The 16,852-nt window shown below is 48.9% G+C and overlaps 1 protein-coding gene across 1 annotated transcript in view; it reads left to right on the forward strand.

The window, feature by feature from the left end:
- The first annotated feature begins 2,248 nt into the window (after nt 1-2,248).
- lingo2b (leucine rich repeat and Ig domain containing 2b) overlaps nt 2,249-16,852 on the forward strand; it is a 31,214-nt gene continuing 16,610 nt past the window's right edge. The window contains exon 1 of the mRNA XM_086150552.1: nt 2,249-2,516. The gene's annotated coding sequence lies outside the window, so the exon portion shown is untranslated. The remainder of the gene's footprint in view (nt 2,517-16,852) is intronic.

The raw sequence follows: 16,852 nt of genomic DNA on the forward strand, positions 1-16,852 counted from the left end.
CACACACACATGCATGTACCCGCAGACACATGTTTTTTTATCCTTGTACTTATTAGGTCCACGGCAATGACTACACATGATTACTTTGTTAAAGCGATTTATTTAAATGGGATGAATAATTAATATGGGCGTTATTTTCCTGGTGTTTCGCGCTTTTATTCCGGTATTATGCGCTGCGCGGAGGGAGGGGGGGTTAAAAATGAGGAAGCGTCTCAGCGACGTCCAGCCAGGATCGATATGAAGATTTCGAAAAAAAAAAATTGGAAAATGTTGGCGTTGTATCTGCAGTGACGCGATGCCTCCGCTAGGAGTCTCGCTCACCAACACACCTGAAAGATCGACCTGCGTTTCTCCTTTGACTAAATCACAAAACAGGAACTTGGCTATCCATTCATTCATCAGCACGCACTTAGACTCCTCACCCTCTCCATTCTTGAGGTCGCTGATGATGATAATATGATAAAAATCCTTTACAGAAGAGATTGACTTCAAAATAGTCGGACTCCACACCAAAACTCCATCCACGACCCTGTTCTCGACCTCCTGCATCCGCCCAACCTGTTTGGAGGGAGGGAGGGTTTAGTGAAGAATTGGATGAGGTAAAGATGTGCTGATGTGTAGAAAAGCGGTGAGGATTACAGCGGATGCAGACTGAGTCACTTAGAGTAGAAAGGGTGGAGGTGGAGGAGGTGGTTGGGAGGGTAAAAGCATCACGATGGCTGGGATTTACTTGGACCCACGGCCAAGCATAAAGCTAAACAAATTCACATCGCATAGCACTTCCTGTACACCTTTTCAGAATAAAAGCAGGCTGAATTATTACCCGAGCAAACACTGTTTATATTGTCTAAAATTGTAGATTTATCATCTTGATCCAGTGTGATTCCAGGGTCTCCGACCCCCTGGAGAGAAACCATCGAACCCGCCGATCGTTGACGTCACGTGACCCGAGGGTTTGATTGACACACGAGTCCTAATATTGACATTTCCTCTGGCAGCCGGATCGGCTTATCGGGGAGGGCGTCTTTGTCCATCAGCGGTTTAATGATTGAGTCCTTTCCGCGGAGACTGACTGGAGACCTGGCCGGTGGTCCTTATCTGCCGGAAACATCAGGGTGTGTGTGTGTGTTTGACCTGATTGCATTTGCACATAATTACAGCAATCTCTTCTTTTCATCACTGCTAATATGAAGTCATTAAGTAGGGTTATTTTTTCCAATTATAAAGGTTTGTTGCATTTGTTGCAAAAAAAAAAAGAAGATTCTGCAATTGATTTCATCAGCAAGTTGATTTCAGGTTTCTATGGTTGAATGCAACGCACACACCCGTTTTTGTTGTTTGAATCCCTAAACTGTTAGCTTTGGCGAACCCGAACGGTGCCTTCGAGGGTGAGGGAACCAGGCAGGGAAACTTCATATTCGTCGTTTTGTTTCTTTTTCTGATGTTTTAACTCTGTTCTCAACCCAGGCTCAAATCTGTCACGCTCTGCGTCAAGATAGAAACCATTTCAGCAAAGATATGCGTCTGTGTTATTGTAATAACAATATAATCCATTTCATTGAAGGCGTCTCACTTGACACTCAAGGACAGAGTTCGGTCTTACATGCACACTCAAAATACAGATTTCTATGGAAAAATGGAAATGACGACAAAAGTGATGAAAAATAAATATATGTACATATTGTCACGATTCCTCGGGTCTCCGGACCAGCGGCACAGTGATCACTGCGGTTACCCTCCGCACCTGGAGGCCACGCCGCACCAGAGGGGAATCAGCTAGTCAGCCTGAGTATTTAAGGCCGACCCAACGTTTCAGTGATGGTCGGGTCTTGTTCAAAAACGCTTGAATAAATCAACCTGCAATTCTACGTACCTGCGTCTGTCCTCCTGGGGGAAAACATAACACACATATATGAATAATAGTGATAGATTAGTTGGCATCAGATGGAACAGAATCCTAAGCTCATTGATATTTCTGATGGTAATAAATGTTAAGTTTTTTTTCCCAAAAAAGCCTTTGGATTTTTGATAAATTCGCATCCTTTTTAAAAGCAATAAAATAATTTATCTCCCCTCACACGAAACTCAAAAACCAAAAAAAAAAAAAACGCATGATTTTCCAAGTCAACCTTTTTTTTTTCAGGCTTTTATTTTGAAGACACAATCTATCAACTTCCGTCAGAGACGCCAGCTTGACACTCCTCTCTCTCTCTCCTCCTGTCATCCGGTGCGTCGCCCCGTTAAACCCGGAGCCGCCGCCGGGAAGGCAGAGCCTCCGGGACCGCGGGGAGAGAGGCGACATCCCGGGGAACCGGCGGAGGAGGAGGAAGACGAGGAAAACACCCCCGAAAAAAAGAAGAAAAAAAAAACAAAACAAACAAAACAAACTATTGATTATTGATCAATGAGTCCAGATTTCCATGGCAGCGGGAGAACTCAGCGGGAGGCGTGCGTGTGTGGACGTGCGTGTGGATGAGGAGGTGGATCCCGGCGCCCGGAGGAGCAGCTTCTTCACGGTAAGACGTCGGTGGGTCTCCGTGATCATCTGTTGCCGTGGCGTGACCCCCACGCCCACGCACGACACGCGTGGAGGGCGTGGAGGGCGGGGTGGGTTGACACTTGGTTTCATCAGCAGCCTTGGCGGGAAGGAGGGTGGAGATCATCCGGCAAGTTGGATTGTGGAGCGGACTGCGTGGACTGCGTGGGGTGCGTGGGTGGGATGGTGTGATGAGTGTCCTCCACCCTGCGTGGAGCGTCACCTGGATTTACACCGAATTCGGTGCAATTCTTTTTTTTTTTAAAGTCACATGACGCGTTCCCACGGCACGAGACGGCGTCTGCGTGACGTGACGCTGGATCACCCCCCCCCCACACACACACACACACACGAAGACACACGCCAGGGGATGACACACACACACACACACACACTCACACTCACACAGGCTCGCACGCACGCGTGAACTTGTCGCTGTGAGTGAAAGTACACCCTGCAGCAGAGGGACCCCACGCCCCACGCCACGCCACGCTACCACCCCACGGGATTTCTAAAAGCCCCCAAAAAACACAGCTTTAAGTCTGACAAGCGGGACTGAATTTTAAATGTGTGTGTGTGTGTGTGTGTGTGTGTGTGTGTGTGTGTGTGTGTGTGTGTGTGCGCGCGCGCGCGCGCGGCAGCTGTCTCTCGTCCCGCCATCCGTGGGCACTAATCGAGTGTGGCATGTCCGCGTGGCAAATTAAATCTGCGTGTTCTTCGTCTCTTGATAACGGAGTGGCAAAGTTGGTGCGCGTACGCGTGCGCGCGTAAGGCCAGACTTGAGTCCACGCACACGAGTTCGTCTTTTTCAGGGAGTTTTTGTGCGTGGAATCCCCCCCCCCCACGCACACACCCACACCCACCCCGGACCCGAAAGTCACGTCTTCTCCAGACGTCGTCGTGGGTCGTGACACCTAAGTTTCCTCGCACACGTGTGGACTGTGTGTGTGTGTGTGTGTGTGTGTGTGTGTGTGTGTGAGTGTGTGTAGGGGGGGTTCAACACCTAACCCCCACCCCACTCTCTCCCGTGGAGTGGAAAAGAGAGCGATGCGAATGGAGGATGCAGGCGTTACCCTGCAACAGAGGGGGGGCGTGCGTGTGTGTGTGTGCGTGTGTGTGCGTGCGTGTGTGTGTGTGTGTGTGTGAGAGGTGTTTCCATGGCAACCTGTCAGGGGTGTGTTTGGTCCCCGGAGACGACGTGAGGTGTGTGTGGGGGGGTAGAAAACTATCCCTCGTTAAGACTGAGAGCAGGGGGAGGTGTGTGTGTGTGTGTGTGTGTATGTGTGTGTGTGTGTGTGTGTGTGTGTGTGTGTGTGTGTGTGTCGGAGGGGGGGTTCTCCTATTGTTATCTCCCCCTCCACGCCCTGCTGTCTCCTCAACCTCCTCTGGTGTTGCCGGTCTTCACCCATGTAAATCCACTTCCGGTTTCACACACACACACACACACACACACACACACACACACACACACACACACACACACACACACACACACACACACACGCAAACATTGCAAGTTTGTCTAAAATGCAGTTTTATCTAGATTTCCAATCCTTCCTGCCTTTGTTGAATTCCCCCCACATCCCCTGCTGTGTGTGTGTGTGTGTGTTTGTGTGTGTGTGTGTGTGTGTGTGTGTGTGTGTGTGTGTGTGTGTGTGTGTGTGTTTGTGTGTGTGTTGCTGTTTGACCTCAAAAGCACACAGGACTTTTGATGTGCGTGTGTGTGTGTGTGTGTGTGTGTGTGGCAGGGGAGTGCGCGGACAATAGGGGGCGCTGTTTTGGGCGGAGCCGTAAAAGACGTCGCCACGGTAACGGCAGGATGCTAATGCTAGCCAAACGCTCGTAAGGTGCATGTTCCAGAAAGGGGGTGGAGTCTTTGGGGAACACTAGCTTTTAACCTGCTTGATGCGGGTATTATGGGATGTTGAAATTGTAGCTGAGCGACGGCGGCCTTCTGAAGATCAGAAACGGCTGCAGGAGAGGATGATCGACAGCTGACCCGTCCAGGTTAAGCCCCGCCCCTTCCCCCATCACCTGTCATAAGCTCCGCCCCCTCAGGAGAGGTACATATATTACCCTCAAATAAGTTGTTGCGGTAAAAGCACACAATCTGTTGCCGCCGCTTCGGAAAAGTCCAACTTTCCTTTTTACTTTTCTATTTTCGTCCGTCGCTAAAAACCTCTCTCTCTCTCTGCTGTTATTTGTACAACGGCTGCACCGAAGTACTCGAATACTTTTACTTAAAGTAGCACAAAAGTACTCAGTACTTCCGTGTATGAGAAGGGGAATTTTTAGTAGCGTCTTCGTTTGATTGACAGCTGAGCCGGGAGAACAAAATAAAGAAAAAAATAAAAATAAATCTAGGAGGTTGGTGGACGTTCTACCTGTCGCTCCTACGCCGCCTTGTGTGTGTGTGTTTGTGTGTGTGTGTGTGTGTGTGTGTGTGTGTGTTATTATACTTCTAGAAAATGCCTCCAAAGTCTGTAACCATATCTGTGTCTTGGCCCTCGCCTGAAATATCGGCGAAATCCTAGACAAAGCACATTGGTGCTCTGGGTTGCCCCCGGCAACGCTCTCTCGGTCACATGACTTCGCTGGCAGCTTCGCGCCTTGCCGTCGTAACGGCTAACGTGGCGAAAAGTCCAGTTTCCAGTGATTTGTAATAAATAAGTTAAAAAAAAAAAAAAAATTAAATCTAATCAATAAGTAAAAAAAGTAACAAATAAGTTAAAAAATATTAAATCTAATCATAAGTAAAAAAGTAACAGATGAGTAAAAAAAATGTAAAGATAAAAATAATATATATATATATATAGATATATGTATATCTATCTATATATATATATATATAAATGTTAATGTTGTCACTCTAAGACATTAAATAACAAGCCTAATTACAAAAAAAATTTACCTCCTGGTTATTTACAACAGCTACAAATTAGTTAATCTAGTTTTTCCTTACATGATGTCGCTGTTAAGCTGTCAGTTAATCCGTCGAGACGTTTTAACAAATGCTTTATTACAATTTACGTGCCAAAGTGCTTAATTGACTATTAATTCATTAGGCGATAAGAACGCAGCGATCGCAGAAAAAACAAGGCGGTTTTCTGGCAAACAGCTTTATGGAAAATACAATCAACACACAAATGAAAGAGTCCTCGCCGCTGTACATAAATGAAGTTTTTAATTTACGCCACCAAGCTATAAATTAACCACTTCATTATTTAAGTTGATATTAATCCTTTTAATTTATGGTGCAAAAACGCGCTGCTAATTGAGACGTCATCGCGCTGATCATTTTGCAGACCTTATTATGCGCTTATTACACAGTACCAAACACTGCCAACGGTTCCATTTCCAAATTCAAAAAGGGTTGAAGTCAAATGACAGCATTGTGTGTGTGTGTGTGTGTGTGTGTGTTTAAATTTGGCAAGAGCTAGGTTATATATAAAAGTGGAAGTGAATTTATTAAATTGAATCATACCGTCATTGCACATAAATATCTGTGTTTTGCATGAAGTCTGGAAAAAATACCATAATAGATACCAAAAAACATGAATTTATCAAAAATGTCATACAAATAATAATGATATTGGTGTATATAATCCAGTGCAAAATGATTAATGCATAATCAAAGCTTTTATTTTGTTAACCCAGTAGGAATTTTAAACTTCCCTTCGAGGTGCTGAATGCTTTTATTTTGAAAATCCAAAGCGGAAGCTCTTCACACTAACGCTAGCTTTACTATATCATTTTATAGCAAGATCTCATTCCCGATGGATGGAAAAAAAAAGGGGCAGTTCCGTTCAAAAAGGTATTTCTTTCGGGTCTAAATGAACTATTATTATTAATTTTGGTATTAATATTAAGTTTAATCATTTTTATCATCTTTGCCTGTTTTTATCATTGTTGTTCTCAAACTAGGTTGTCATGTTTTTTTTTTTAGTGCGGCTTGGGGGAATACAATCTTTTTTTTTTTTTTTTGCTTGATAATATTTTTTTCACTTTTCACGGGCAACAGGCGGAATCAGAGGAGGAAAGTTCTACGAGCCCTCGAGTTGCAACAACACCGGAAAACTAAACGGGAAAGAGAGAGAGAGGGAGTGAGAGTGGAGGGATGGAAGAGCTGAGAAACATTTCTCTGAGCCGATTCTCAAAATAGTCTGTTTGTTTCGACTATCTGACGTCGGGCCTGAAAGGAGGGAGGAGAAGGAGGTGAAAGGCTGCACGTGGCCGAGGCCGCGCACGTTGGAGGGAACCTTCTCGCCCTGACGGGAAAGACGAGCGTCGTTTGCAGAGCTCGCCCTTTTTTTTCTTTTTTTCTTTCAATGCTAACTCTCCATTAGCATGGCAGATGTTGCTGCAGGCGTCGTTTCCGACAAACTCCCGTTTCCCGTCGCCGGGCTGCTTGATGCAAACACACCGCGTGGAAACTGCAAAGAACGCCGGCGCCAGGAGAATCCTTTTTTTTTTTTCTTGGTTTTTCCCCTCTTCGCTGTCACTCACAAGGGCTCCACCCATACGGTTGGTTTCCCGGGGTCTGGGAACCGAGTCGAGAAAAGCTCCGGAAATAGAGCGCGGATGCAAAGGAGGGCTGTTTATCACGATTGGCTTCAGGGGAAGAGAGAACTGTAATTACAGCTGTGGTAATAAGCGCTATTATACAGTTATTACACTGTTATTACATGCAGATTACTGTAATAACTGTTATTCTGTAACAACAGTGGCCATCTCAATAGGGCAATTTATGCTATAATTATGGTTCTGTAAAAGCGTGGAAAAAAAGAATCAGTTCTAGATCCCCGCCGCGCAGGCAGCCGTTATCGATGGGTTTGACCGCAAATATGCAATCAATCAAACTGCATCATCTTAATCAAAACAAACCCACACCCCGAAGGCCAGGAAAATCAATGCGGCGCCGGCGTCAAATTACACACACACACCCGTCTGTGAGCGTACTGTGTGTGTGTGTGTGTGTGTGTGTTTTGGATGGGGACACACCTGTGTCGCGACACACCAGGTGAATGTTTGGGACCGCGTTTGCCCGCCATGAGGCGGTTGCCAGGGCGACGGGTGGTGTTTTAACGGGGTGGAGTCCTCCGGGCGGCGCCGTTGCCCCCGGAGACGGCGGACAGCCGCCGCCTGACCTTCCTCTCAACAACGTCCCTTAAAACTGTGAAGAGATGGATATTTGCTCCCCGTGGATTCATCCGATGTGACTTCCCACTCACGCCCAGCAGGCTCTGCTCCCCCCTGGAACACAACCTTTTAGATCACGACCGCAACCCTTTCAGAAACCAGTGAAAACTATTTTCGGAGAAAAATGGAAACGTAGAGAACGTGGAGAACCTGCAGCCACTGGGAGACGTCCGGTCACTTCTGATCCCGCGTCCTCCACGGCGTGCGGTAGCCTCTCCCGCGGAAGCCCCGCCCCTTTTTGGAAGACTCATCTGTTAGCATTACTTATTAGCATCCTGATGTTACCATGACGACGTCTGTGAAGCGATGAGAACATGGAGAGAACCCAGGCGATATGTGCCCATATCTCGCCCCCTCTTTCCCCCACCTGTTGCCGTGGCGATGTATCCGCCGGCGTCGTATCCATGGCGACACGGGGTGTTGTTAGCCCAGCCAGCAAGGGATTATGGGTAGTCCCCCAAACCATGCAGTTTGATTTTTTTTTTCCCCCCCCTGGTGGGAGGCGGTGTGTGTGTGTGCGTGTGTGTGTGTGTGTGTGTGTCTGTGTGTGTGTGTGTGTGTGTGTGTGTGTTTACATCATCGCGTCGGACAAACGAAAATGTCAAACCTGCTTCCCCCGCTGTCAGACCGCCGCAGGCCGCCGGACGCCGGACAGCCACCAATCAGCATGCGCCGGCGAGTAAACCGCGGGCTCTGATTGGTGGAGGAGCCGGGTTCCTCACCTCCGCGTCCAGAAAGTACTTGTACTACATCAGTGCGGTCTGCTGGGAAGTGTGTGTATGTATGTGTGTGTGTGTGTGTTGTATATATACATAATATATAAGCTGTGGAGATGAACAGCTGTCCTCCAGGGAGGATCAGTCAGATCTTCTGGGAGCCCTCAGGAGACCTGCTGCTGGATCTCTGCAGGAAGTGGTGACATGACAAGGGTGGAGTTCAGGGAACAATCAATCATTCATTCATTCATCCATTAGATATGACGTTTTTTTTTTTTTCCCGCCGCACACGTGGAGGCGGGGCTTAATCCGGACCTAAAAAGACGTCCGACCTTTCACCCTCTCATCCACACGGACGGACGTCGCCGCGACGCCTCGTCCAACACGGGAGGCCTTACGTAACGCCGCGTTTGAGCGTTTCCGTGCCGACCGCGACCTGCCGTACGGGCGCGGCGCTCCAAATCCAGGACTTTTGTAACCCGGGCAGGTTTGTGGCTGATGAGCGGCGTTCTCTTTCCAACGCATCAAAGACGGCGGAGGCAGCGAGAGATGACTTTTCATCAATAATTCCCGGCTTTATCTGAGAGCGCAGGGGCGGCGTGGAAGGCGGCGGCGGCGGCGGCGGGCGAGAGTGGGGGGGGACGGAGGAGAGGGAGAAGAAGTCGTCTCATTCAGATTCCGTCCACCTGCCGGGAGGGAAACCAGCCCAGCTCGGGCGCCGGAGGCCGGGATACGGCGCAGAATACGGCGCCGATGGCGGCGGCCTCCAAGCCCCGCCCTTCCCCGACCCTCCGTCATCCCCCGTGACCTGCCGGAGAGAGGGGGGGGGGGGGCGGGGTTGCCTCGTTACGACCGTTTACTTAATCAGCCGGAGAGCCGGTCGAGGATGGTCGGCGCCGGGGCCTTGGTTACCATGGCAACAGCATGGAGTTCTCCCCGTATCCTCACAGCAACGGCACGGAGACTGAGGACGGCGATCACTCCGGCACCTGAATCATCGCTCAAACTCGAAGGAGGGCAGATCGCCCAACGGTGCACATTTTATTCAACGCACACGCTCACACACACACACACACACACACACACACATACACAAATTGACAAGGTGAATTCAGAAGGGCGCAGCTCGTATTAGTGAACATCGGTGTGAGACGGTGGGAGGCGGTAGAGTTAGCTGCCGGGGTTAGCGTGGATGCTAACGCTGACGGGTTAACGTCAGAAGAACCAGAAGAAACTTCACCGGCGTGAAGATCAGAAGCCTTGAGTGACAAAATATATATTCTGGTTTTTCTCCTTCGGCCAATCACAGATGACATTCGGCTGGGAGGCGGGGTTTAACTCAGACGTGTCAGCTGTCAATCACAGGGTCACCCGCAGAGAAGATGGAGTGTTCAATGAACCTGAAGCTGTTTCTGAGGAACCTGGAGAGAAACCAGGAGAACATGGACGCTCTACAGCGAGAACCAAGTTAAACGGTTAGATCTGCGCGTGTGTGTGTGTGTGTGTGTGTGTGTCCGCCAATCGCCAGTGAAAGACGTCCAATGCAAATGTCAGGCCCAGCTGGCCTTGTCAAGCTGTCTCTCCTGTAGCTTCAGGTGAATATGCATGACAAACACCTGACTGGGGGAGGAGGTGGGGTTGCAGGGGGAAGCGCGGGGGACAACACTTGTCTCCGCCGCCGCCGATAATAAACACAAAATAATCCTGAATTATATATAAGTTGCTGTTGTGGCTGCGGAAATCGCAGCATCAGGAAAAGAGCTTTTTTTTCCAGGCAGAAAATGAAAACCGGAGTCGGGCCGGAGCCGCAATTAAGAATTAATCTTCCCGCATCCGTTCCCAGAAAAGTACAAATTAGGAGCCCGAATAAATTATGGCTCCCGCCGCCAAACACAACGCGGATGATTTAGGGAGCCGGTAAGAATAATCGCAGCTGCGACAAACAAGGACGGTAAATGAAATGCTGAATTAGCATGTGTGGCTAACCCCCGGGGCCGACGCGTCTGGAATGCTCGTTTATCGGAGCTTTTTTTTTCGGAGGTTCGCGTGAAAAATGTGGCGTCCCGGTCCTCGCCGCCGGTTCCTCCCCGCGGGGGGTTCGATTAATCGCGCGATTAATCCGAGCTTTACCCGTCGGTTTGCGCCGATCGGATGTTTCCCGCGGTCGTCCCGCCGTCTGCGGAAGGGGGTTTGTTATGGGACGGACCCGTATTTATAGACAGCGCCACCGGAGGCCTCGCGTTTTATACGGCTTGAATAATTCAGGCTCGTGTAAAAGCAGCTAAGAGGTTCGGGCGCCTGGTCGGGACGTCACATCGGGCCCGGCGGCGGTAACGGGAGTCGCCGCGGAAACACGGACGTCGTATGAAAGCGACAACAGTTGTTGATCGCTGACACGGAAAGGAAAAAAAAAACTTTGGCTTCCTCTTTTTCTGCGGCTGCAATGAAAGTTTCATGGCTCTCCAACTTCTCTCTACACTCCAGAATTGTGTGTGTGTATGTGTGTGTGTGTGTGTGTGTGTGTTTGTGTGTGAGTGTGAGTGTGTTTTGGGCTGTGTGTTTGACAGAAAGTTCTCAGATCTCCACATCTAAATATGTGGCCCTTTGACTGACAGGTGACCCTATGATTGACAGGTGACTCTATGATTGACAGCTGACCCTATGATTGACAGCTGACTATGATTGACAGCTGACTCGTCCATATTAAGCCCCGCCCCCTTTCCCAAATTTCAGCTGGGAATGGAATTAAATGAATGAAGGATCCACATCTTCTCCTTCTCTGGAACTTCAGATAGAAATGTAGCTGTTTCCAAAGTCTGTGTGTGTGTGTGTGTGTGTGTGTGTGTGTGTGTGTGTGTGTGTGTTGTGTGTGTGTGTGTGTGCGCGCGCCAACTCACAGTTCAGCCCATTGAATATATTTACAGTCAGATGTTAACAGTACATCTCGTACTCGCTCGAATACGCAAATGAACTACAAATGGTTTCCATGACGACAGAGATGGAGAGAACTGTGTGTTACTTTGCTATCGCATTTTTGGAGTTTGACTTGAACACGGCCAGAGGTCAGAGGTCACCTGGCGTAAAAGAGCGATGGACAAAAAGTACCTGATGAGTAAAGAAGCTGAAACTACTTGAACCCGTGATTTCAGATTTCTCACCCGAGACCTTGAACGCAGCATCACCGTTATTTACAAACGCAAAGCTTTTTCTGCACTGGCGTCTATATAAACTTAGATTTAAAATATATCAACATTTATATAGGGCTGCATGGTGGTTTTAAAGCTTTATTACCCTCCACACACTCTTATTAACTTTTCCAATGCTCTTATAAACACTTCCTGTACTCTTAAACCAGTAGTGATCACAAGGCAAAATGCTAAATGCATGCTAGATGCAGAGAATGATGCAATAGTGACTGAGCCAATCAGAGCCCGGGATACAGAAAACCCTGCTCTGGTTGGTCGCCCCCCTAGAAATGCTTTTTACTATTAAAATAATGAAAAAATAATATATACAAATTAATTTTTCAATGTTATGGTGAAAAATCTGCAATATAAAATTGAATCTGGGATTCAAATTCCAGTTTTTTTATCTGTAATGGAATCTGCGAATTAAAAATCCGGATTTTTAATCCACAATAGTAAATTCTATTGTGGATTTTTCGCTTTTTAGTCAAAAGATGGACGTTGCGTTCGGGCGCTCGGCCGCCGACACAGGAAGGGTGCTTGTGGAAGAGGAGGATTGCAATGAGTGGCTGCATCGTTTCCTGCCATCACTCAATTTTAAATGGGTCATTAAAGGAGAGGAAACGAAGCGAGCGCGCTCAGGTTGCCGCGGCGATGCGCTAAGTGCACTTAGCATCCCCACGTGGACGTGCCGAGGTGAGCCGCGTTCAAGGGATGAGTCGCAAAACATCGCTGCGCCTCCCCTGTCTTAGCCTGAAGGAACTGTGTGGGCTAACGGGTGCCGGAAGGTGCTAGCAGGTGTTAGCGGATGCCGGAAGACGCCATCAGATGTTAGCAGGTGCTGGCAGGTTTTAGCAAGTGTAAGCAGGTGCTGGAAGGTGCTAGAAGGTGTTAGCAGGTTTTAGCAGGTGCAAGCAGGTCCTCGTAGGTGCTAGCAGGTGTTAGCAGGTGCCGGAAGGCGCTAGCAGGCGCTAGCTGGTGCTGGCAGGTGTCAACAGGTGCTGGAAGGTGCTAGCAGGTGCTAGCTGGCGTGAGCAGGTTTTAGCAGGTGTAAGCAGGTGCTGGAAGACGCTAGCAGGTGTTAGCAGGTGCTGGCCAGTGTTAGCAGGTGCTGAAAGACGCTAGCAGGTTTTAGCAGGTGCTAGCAGGTGTTAGCAGCTGCTGGAAGGTGCTTGCAGGTGTTAGCAGGTGCTAGCGGGTATTAGTAGGTTTAAGCAGGTGCCGGCAGGTTTTAGCAGGTATTAGCAGGTGTTGTCAGGTTTTAACAGGTGTTAGCAGGTACTAGCAGGTTCTAGCAGGTTTTAGCAGCTGTTAGCAACATTCCGGCGCCGGCTGCCGTGGTGATTCCATGAAAACCTAACCTGGAAAAGTGTCCATGGGATGTTTGGGGCCTGAGCGCAGCATCCAAACCGGAAAAGAAATCAGGAAAAACAACAAAAGCATTACTACAAAAATAATATTGTTCTTTGTTTGCGTATTTTACCGCCGACCTTTATTTGCCTGCCAGTATTTCTCTCAAATTTCTGATAAATATTGTGAAATATTTGCTGATTTAAACAAATGTTCCAGTTATATGCTTGATGGCGTGATGAGAAAGAGAAAAAAAAAACAAAACAAAACACAAAGCTTCATCTTAATTAGCTACGACGTGCGCAGATCCTGGCGGTTAAATATTATAAATCAAGATCCTCCGCCCGAGTCAAAAGAGAAACTTTTTAATGAGGCTGACTAAGTCAAAAAAAAAAAGAAAAGAAATTAGACCGTTTTGCTGAGTGAGACTTACTGAGAATGAGATCATTCAGATCTGTAATATCCTGTTATTACACAGTAAGAAACGGAGACGAGATGATCGACGGACGTTTTTCCTTTTTTTTTTTTTTCGAAGCCCCGCCCCCGGGGAAAACGTCAGACTTCCGCTTGAAGGTGAGCGGAAAAATGCTAGACGCCCGAGAGGCGGCGGAAACAACGGCGGCGGCGCGTCAAGTTTGAAGTTTCAAGTTTGATGCGAGAGGACGCCTTTGCCTCCGTTTCAAATTTAATATCTTCCAGCCGCGTTTGACAACAACGGCCCCGGCAGGCGCTGCTCACCCTCGCCGCCGCCGTAATTACTTTTTGTATTTTGGAGGGATCCAAAAAAAAAAAAAAAAAAAAAAAAAAAGGTACCGGAGGTTCATTTTAGCAGGAAGTTCAGCCGAAGTTCGGGACAAACCGAGAGGCTGGCGATCGCGAGATGTTCACCGTTTGTAAACCGCCACTGCATGTAGCTGTGAATGATTGGCCGGTTGTATGATTGACAGTTGTAGCCCCGCCCCCGGGGACGGTGACGGATTAGCAAAGATTAGCTTCTCGGCGTGGCGCTCAGGCGCGTAGGATTTACTAGCATCTCCGACCCCGACTGCGGGGAGTTCATTCTCTTGATCGCATCTTGATCCAAAGCGGACCGGCTGCGGGAGAAGCGGCGAGCGGCGAAGGCGTTTTCTATTCAGCAGGTTTAGTTAATAAAGCCGTATTTTTCCCCGCGGAGCGGCGGGTGCAGTTCGCCGTAATTATCCGAGCTTGTAAATTCCATAACTCTGTGCTTATTTAGAGCGAGGACGCGGGGGTTCCCGCCGCCGAGGCTCCTTTGTCCTCGCCGCCTCGCTATCGATTCCACGGCACGTGTTTTTTCTTTTAGCTCAACGGCGGTGGCGTCGGAGGGCCTCGGCTCCGGCGCTCCCGCGAACGAAAGTCGAGCTTGCGGTTTCCTTTTCGCCGAACAACGGGAGCGGCGCCGTGTAATTACAAACCTCCTCCAGAGACGAGCCGCCTCGAAAAAGAGACAGGCGTTTAGTCAACGGCGCAATTAAAAAGCTCTTTGAGGAACGCGGCGGTTCTATCCAATGGACGCCCTCCTACTGGCGCCCATGTGACTGGAGGCGGGACCCGGGATTGGGCCGCGGTTCACGTGCCGCCGCCAAACCCTGAATGTGCTGTTTATCAGCAGCCAATTATGCGGCAGGTGTGAAAGCCAGGTAATATCCTGTGAAGCAACCAAGCCTTTTCTTTGTCTGTCTCTCTCTCACACACACACACACACACACAAAAACACACACACACACACACACACAAAAACACACACACACACAAATCTTGTGCTCTTACATTAAGTCGGTGGATCCGCATTCTGGCGTAAACAAATCACAGGAGAGAAGCTTCAGTGTGTGTCGCGGCGAGCCTGCAGATACTGTCACAGTCCGCGCACACACACACACACACACACACACATGCAGCCAGCGGGAGATCAACCCACCGCCTGTTACAGCCGACTCTGAGCTGCCAGGGAGTTTTATTCGCTGCTAAACATGAGATGAGTGATGATATTGGTTCATAATCGTGTAATAACAGTTGTAATAACCAGGTAATAACTTAGCGTTGATAACGCGATGCGTGAATGGATGGATGACGGAATGAATGGGTCGTTCGCTCCCGTCCATATTCATTTGACTTTATATCCCCTCAGCTCGCGGCGGTGATGTTCTGGCTAGCTCGTGGCGAAGGGAACCGCTAATTGGCTCTGGATTGTGTACGGTGCAGATGACGTGTTTAAATAAATTATATTATAATCCGAATGCGTGGAGATCAGCCTGCGTGGAGATCAGCCTGCTCGCCGCCTTGACGTTCAGACGGCCATGATTGATGGAGACGTCTGAGATCGGGAGACATGGGCGGGGACGGCGCCGCCGGGGACATTAGCAGCGCCACGAGTGGGTGATATTTGACCTTGTGATTGACAGCTGACCCTATGATTGACCTTTGACCCTGTGATTGGCTGCGGGTCTTATGATTGACAGCTGACCCTGTGATTGGCTGCTGGTCTAATGATTGACCTTTGACCCTATGATTGGCTGCTGGTCTTATGATTGACAGCTGGTCTTATGATTGACAGCGGATCTTATGATTGACAACTGACCCTGTGATTGACAGCTGACCCTTTGATTGGCTGCTGGTCTTATGATTATGATTGACAGCTGACCCTGTGATTGACAGCTGGTCCTGTGATTGACAGCTGACCCGGCCAGGGTTAAGCTCCGCCTTTCGCCAGCTGTGTCAAGGAATGAATACGTTGCTGTTGGAGCCATGATGGAAGGATGTCTGGATGGAGGTGAAGATGTGGCGAAGGACGGGAACGAAGCGATGGACGAAACCATCAATGAAACGAAGACGGCGATTTTCCGCACAAACGCGATCCGAGCGTCGAACCGCAAAATGCACCGCCGTCCCCTCCTCTCAATGGCGGTCCAGCTCCTCTTGGCTCCGCCCCCCCGACGGCAGGTCACATTTTTCACATCTTCGTCATAAATCCGTCGCGGCCCCCCCGGAGGCCCGCAAACCTCTCGCTAAGGAACGTCTTCCCTGGCGAGCGTCGCCGTAAAAAGGATAATAAGAATAACAACCGGCCTTTAAGACCGTCCTCCTCCCGCTCCGGTAAAACTGCCAGCGGCTCATTAAATCAGTCAGGTTCCAGGAGGAGGTCGGGTTCTACCTGACTGGAATCCTTCATGTCCGTGACCTCCGGGCCGCCGCTTATTATGGTCTGCTGAATTTAGAACGGGGTTCGGATCCACGTCGTATGTGGCGGGGCGAGGCCGGCGGCCCCCCGGTCACAGCTCCTGCCTCGCAGGTTCTCCATGATCTCCATGTACGCCTGCCTTGGTTCTTTCCATGTTCTCCCATCCTGTATTCTCTGATTCTCTGGCTTGGTTCTCTAGTTTCTACCGTCTGGATTATCCATGTTCTCCTGCTTGGTTCTCCACGTCTTCCAGCATGAGTCATTTCCAGATTCTCCGTCTTCCTCCCGAAGTCCAAACACAGCAGGTTCAGTTATTTTATTGTATTTCTTATTCCCCCTCCTTCCTACTATTATCTTTTATTGTTATGTTTTGCTTGAAACTCTGGCACAACAATTAATAAAGTTGTTCTTATCTTATCTTATCTTATTGAAGACTCTATATTGCCTATCGGGTAAATGCTGACATCTCTACGTGCCGACCCCGTGATTGACAGCTGACCCTTCCAGGTTAAGCCCCGCCCCTCTCTCCTATGTCAGCCGGGATTGGCTCATAGCAGGGCGACAGCCTATCAGTGACGTGAGAGGTTTACCGTCTCGATGAGACGTGTCAACATGTAGCACAAAATGCTAGCTCTGGCTAGCATTAACCACACAAATTTTCAGAGCG

Source organism: Fistularia commersonii, chromosome 8 (genome assembly GCF_037954325.1).
Source record: "Fistularia commersonii isolate RoL2024-O1a breed Wild chromosome 8, RoL_Fcom_v1.0, whole genome shotgun sequence".
Lineage (NCBI taxonomy): Eukaryota > Metazoa > Chordata > Actinopteri > Syngnathiformes > Fistulariidae > Fistularia > Fistularia commersonii.